Source organism: Notolabrus celidotus, chromosome 20, assembly GCF_009762535.1.
Source record: "Notolabrus celidotus isolate fNotCel1 chromosome 20, fNotCel1.pri, whole genome shotgun sequence".
In the NCBI taxonomy this organism is placed as follows: Eukaryota; Metazoa; Chordata; class Actinopteri; order Labriformes; family Labridae; genus Notolabrus; species Notolabrus celidotus.
This window is the reverse complement of record NC_048291.1, coordinates 18,779,877-18,785,876: the sequence shown is the minus strand read 5'-3', so window position 1 is coordinate 18,785,876 and position 6,000 is coordinate 18,779,877. Positions and strand designations below refer to the sequence as shown.

At 40.0% G+C, this 6,000-nt stretch overlaps 1 protein-coding gene and 1 long non-coding RNA gene across 5 annotated transcripts in view; both read left to right on the top strand.

The window, feature by feature from the left end:
• Positions 1–1,123, top strand: part of LOC117832981 — a 2,375-nt gene extending 1,252 nt beyond the window's left edge. Inside the window, exons 3-6 of the long non-coding RNA XR_004635298.1 lie at positions 1–64; positions 160–304; positions 597–761; positions 999–1,123. The exon at positions 1–64 is cut by the window's left edge and continues 12 nt beyond it. This is a non-coding gene — a long non-coding RNA (uncharacterized LOC117832981). The remainder of the gene's footprint in view (positions 65–159; positions 305–596; positions 762–998) is intronic.
• Positions 1–6,000, top strand: part of plppr2a (phospholipid phosphatase related 2a) — an 86,257-nt gene that overhangs the window by 59,824 nt on the left and 20,433 nt on the right. The window lies entirely within an intron of this gene.

The window sequence follows — 6,000 nt, the reverse complement described above, 5'->3', positions numbered from 1 at the left end:
ATCAGGCTTGTGCATCCATCATCCCTGATAAACGCTGACTGAAGGAGAAGTTTACCAACTTTCAGTAAGACAAACGCATTTCAAGACAAAATTATGAATTGATGAATCTTACTAAAATAGATGAGGGCAATGACTGATGAACTGTCTGTCCCTTTACAGCACAACACCTGACCTGGAATCCTTTCAGAACCACATCCTCTTGTATGCTGCAAAATGCTTTTCATTCAGCTCACCAGTGTATGAGGCGCACACTCCTCTGGCACCACACCCACAGGCCTGCAGCCCTGACTCTGATGGTAACAATGTGAGTGGTGGCATTAATACTAAAAGTTTCCTATTAGACATGTCTCTGCCTTCAGTACAAAATGCATCCATAAACACACAACATTACTCAAATATTTGCTATTTACCTGTGTGGAATTTTAAAAACATGGGAGGAAAAAATAATTCACTAACGTTGAATTATAAATTCTGTATTGTGACGGGAACAAAAGCTACTACAATAAGACGACCAAAACATGGAGCATCTACTGTGAAGAAGCCTTAAGACTGCACAACTGTAGTCTCCCATGTAACTTTACATCCCTCATTTTCAGAAAGGAATACTTGGAAGATGATTGAAATCTGGGAAGAGACTTCCCAAAACAAGAACACTAAGACCTGATGATCAAAGAAGACTTGGACATCTTCCTGGGATTCCTCCACCACCTACAACAGAACTAGCACAAGCATGCATCCAACGCAGAGAAGTTTGTACACATGTAGGCATATTTTTCTAGCATCACTTACATGACAAACAAAAATAAATATTATATATCTGATATCTGCAGCATAGTCTGAATATTGATAAAGCAGCTTGGCTGATCATAAAAGAATCTCTGTTGTTCATCACACACAGCACAGTTTTACTTTTAGAGTAAAATGTGACACATGGAGTCACTCTAAGCTTCCTTTTGTTCCTCTGCTAACCATCACTATATCTTCTTTCACTCTTACAGAACCTGCCTGTATGAAAAGTGTAAAGTTGTATCATCATACACCGTGTAACAGATATGTAAATATGTAAAGAACTGTAAATATTGTATATTGAAAATAAAACACAAGACTGTTTAAAGAAAACAAACTTTATTTGCATTCACTTGGCTCAAAGTAAAATATTAAATATGTCAAAAGTAATTTACATCGTCAATATGACTATAGAGTACTTGGTATTATAGAAGCAAGTTAGTGTGTTTTATTGAGGTGTAAGAAGTAGATACGACCTGCTTGTTTAACCTTTCTTGCTTTTATACAATTGATATTAGTCTGCAGAGTATAAACCCAGTGCAGTGGCCCTGAGTGTCTGGATATGTGTCTCTAATTCTTCATACAGTGCAGCTATGGATCCCCACTCTGTTGCCCTCAGATAAAATCCATGCTGCCACAACACATGCCGCCTGCATGCTGTTTATCTGTCTTGTCTTTGTTCCACGCCTGGCTCCGGGTCTTCATCAGCAGTAAAGTGTCGTTCCATGCAGCACAGGCCTGAAGCAGAACCTCTCCCCCTTCCTCTGACACTGACACCTCTCCCCTTCCTCTGTCCACTGCTGAAAGCTCAGGTTCAGTCCAGCTGGAGGAGGAGTGTGTTGTCCCCTCTGTTTCAGTGCTGAGGTCCTGCTTTGAGATGGTGTGTGAAATAAATGCAGATACATGTTAGCTAATTAAGTTTTTCAAATGAAAGTAAATGGTATTTAAAAATAATGCTAATGGCTGTAAAATTGAACATCTGCATATAATACAAATAGCTCTGTACATAAAGGAGGTCTATGAAGATACTCACAGAAACAATGCTTATTATTTCAAACTTACTTTAGTTATTTACTTTGGCCCTGCTATGTAACTAACTATACAATCATATGAACGAAATACTTTGAATATATTACTGTGATGATAAGGTTACGACATAGATAATAACATATACATACGAATAAGGTATTACAATGCTATGCTATGAGCTAAAGCTTCTTCTGTCAAGCATCGTTACAGACAGCAGCTAAACCAGGGCTGAACAAGGTCAGAGTAAGATGGCTGTGGACGGGATATAATGTTTATACCGGTGTGTGAATGATTTACTGCTCTAAGAGGACTAAAGAATTAAAACATGCATATTTACATTATTCAGACTTGTCTCAGGGCACCGGGCTGTGAGGAGCTACACAGATAGTCTGCTCACACTTTATAAACTAAACTACGGAGTTTACAAAGTTTACTTGTTGTCACTTTTCAGACAATAACGCTACGTAAATACAGATTAATACTTTACCTCGTCGCTTTGAATCCTGCAGGAAGTTGTCTTGCACGAAGAAAAGTAGAGTTAAAAAGACGATCCGTTCTCCATCTTTTGCTCCCAAAACAAATGCACGCCTTGGTAAGAGGCACGTCTTTGCGAAAGTGGGCGAGGGTGCTCATGGGAAATTGAGTCTTTATCCCGGAAAACACTACCGATTCAGTCCAAAGGTGTCACTGCAAACAACGACCGACGGACAGTCCTCATAGCCCCTTTAAGACTAGTTGGTTGTCCAAAATTTTAATTTCCGTTTACACAACCAGGAAAAGAGTCGCTTTGGAACATTCTTAGACCCATTTCAACGTCATATCTCAAACAAGGACAGGATAAGGCTAAAATCAGGGTACTACCAACTACATTAGAGTTAACATCCACACTGTTTATTTGTGTTTTTTGTATTGGTCCTTTATTTGACCTCAGAGAACTCTGCTCAGAGAACGAACCTGTCAGCATCCTCACATCTCGTTTCCTCAGTCATAATGTCAGTAAACTGACATTAAACTGTGCCATGCCTCGCCCAGGGGGAACCATGACCTCACACCTGCCCCAAAAGAGAACTCTCACATTCACGCACAATCACACAGACATGGATCAGAGCCTCCCTCTTGGTCTGTCCATCTCTCTCAAGCTTTTGCCATTTACTCTTCTTTTTATCTGCCCTTTTATTTACTTTGCTGCTATTTTCACACACACACACACGCACACACAAACTCACAAGCCTGATCTAGCCCAGACTGCCTTGAACCCAGGTTAATGAGACAGATGGCAGGGTGGGCTCCATGGTGGGAGAAAAGCGCATTGGATGTTGCGACACTAGGAGCATATGTGCCCTAGTGAAGGCTTTCTCACCTCTACCCTTGGCTACCCCTTCGCCTCTGATCTGTATTTTTCTGCAAGGGAAAGGGAAATAGGGAAAATGTGTTAGGATGTTGTTGATGCAGAGTCAAATGTGTGTTATTGTTGGAGATATTGAGAAACGAGAACACAGCAGAAGGAGAAAATAAAATCCAGATTTAGAGAAAAAAAAATGTTGACATAAAAGCGTATCTATCTGCTCTTACTATCTGTACTTCTGAAATCCATACAGAAATATAATTCTACACAGAACACAATCACAGCTCTGATCTATAACCCTTCTACCTAAAATAGAGCAGGATTGAAACAACAGATTATTTAGATTTTCGCCTAATAAAATCTCTGTCTTTTTTCCTTTTTTCTTGTTACTTTAACCTGGTCCTCGTTTTTACCATTTTTGTGCATTCAGTCTTTGGGGGATTCATCAGGTCAGTGAATGCAACTGAAAATATTCTTCCTTATTCCAGACCACCTGGACTGAACAGCTCCTTTTAAATACTTACCCACTGATATTATTATGTCAGGTGTCCCAGTGTAATCAAGATCTCTGTTATGAATTCATATTTACAATGTTCCCTTGTATGGGACTGTCAGAGAAAAGTGACAGATAGGGACCAGCATGTACGCACATCCAGACAGTACAGATGCAGACTGTGGTAGAGTTTAAGTCTTAGTACTACAGGAACTCAGCGTTGCATTCGACACAGTTGACCATAGTATACTAGTCCATTATTTGCAAAACAAAGATAATTTTGTGTCTATGGGTAACTTTATATCTGAGCAGACAAAATTGTCACGTGGAATTCCCCAAGGCTCCATCATGGGTCCTCTTCTGTTTACCATACATGCCTCCATTGGCTCAGATTGTAGAAAATAGCAAGATAAGTTACCACTGCTATGCAGACGACACACTGTTATACATTACAATGTCACCAGGAGACCAAAATGAATGAGTGGTTGTGTCATCATTTTCTCCAGTTAAACAAAAACAAAACTTAAGTAGTTGTTTTTGGAGCAAAGGAAGAGAGACGAAAAACTCGTCCATGCATTTATCTTCAGTCAACTTGATTGCTTTAATAGTGCCTTTGCAGGTCTCCCTATTAAGCCAATCAGACAACTGCAGCCGATTCACAACCCTGCTGCAGGAATAAGAAAGTAAATCACATCAGACAACTTCTGAGGGCTTAACACTGGCTCCCTGTTAAGGATCTTCTCATATGGTACGAACCATCTAGACTACTCAGGTCATCTGGTACGGGTCTGCTTTCAGTCCCTGGAGTCAGAGCCAAAATGGAGAGACAGCATTCAGTTATATGCTCCAAATATTTGGCCAAAACTCCCCAGAAAATGTCAGGTCTGCTGAAACTCTCAGTTCTATTAAATTCAGGTTGAAGACCAGTTAACTCTGGAATCCAGAACAACCACCCTCCCTGCCTTATTAAACTTTAACTTCCTGTTTTTATTTTTTCTTTGACTTGAGATGCTTGTTTTTTTTTTTTAAGTTATATTTTTGGGCTTTTTTGCCTTTATTGGATAGAACAGCTGAAGATTGATAGGAAATGGGGAGTAGAGAGCGGGGGAAGACATGCAGGAAATGGTCAACCAGCCGGGAATCGAACCTGCAACCCCTGCGACGAGGACTGTAGCCTCTGTATGTGGGGTGCTTAGACCGCTAGGCCACCAGCGCTCCGAGATGCTTGTTCTAATGACTTTTAAATGTCTTCTTTTTATGATTTTTAAATGTCTTTTTCTATGTGTTTTTCTGACTTTTGTCAAGATTCTTTTAATGTCTTATGTTAAGCACTCTGAAGTGCCTTGTTGCCGATTTGTGCTATATAGATAAAAATAGCTTTGCCTTTCCTCCATGGCTAATTTCTGAGAACTGAAACACAATGATGCTGGATCACAAACACGCATCATGTTCTGAGATGATGAACCAGGATCCAAATACCTCATTTCAGAAAGAACCTATAATGCACTGAAAACAGACATGTTTGGTACCCAGTACTAATTATTGTACCAAAATGAAAGTTGGGTGGGCTCAGCTTGAGGCTTTGAAAGGACATCGTCAAAAACTATTACACCAGAGAAAGTACCTTTTTTGGCACTTCCGGGAAAGAACGTACCCATGGCTTGTCTTCGCTGTAAATCCATTATATTGACAGATCATTTTGTTGGTTTAACAGATACAAATAACAATTGTTACTGTCTCCTTAGCATCAAAATCTAAGGCTCAAGAAGTGGAGACCACAACATTTAAAAAGGTACGACCCACAAATATAAAGAAAAAACAAAAACAAGTAAAGAAAAGGACTTCAGACCATGGACGAAATTAACAAAAGATGGAAAGCCTTTCACTCCCAGCACCCACCCCGAACTAACTAGGAACAAAAAACAAAGGGGAAAAGAAAACGCTAACTAGGCTACTGGACATCTCCATTCCAAACTAATAAACAAACTGAAATAACAAAACCCAACAATCTAAAACATGTTGAGGAAAACAAAACCTGCTTGGGAAATAGAGGATCAGAAGGGAAAGCAAACCAAGCACTCTTTCTGTATAAGCTCAACCTAACTGAGCACTAATAGCACTCAGCCGGCAGAGGGAGGAGGGACCAGAGAGACAGAAAGAGAGTGTCCTGACACAACAGTGTGTCAGGACTGAAGACAAAGGGCCCAACGCATTAGTCTCTTTTTGGTGTCCCATGTTTGGTTAATGAACACAAGCAGATAATCGTCAGTATAAACAACGACTGGAGCAACAGTCGTGCTGACATAAACTTCAAAGGTTTAAGGGGTAATAGAAGCGCAAGAGCTTC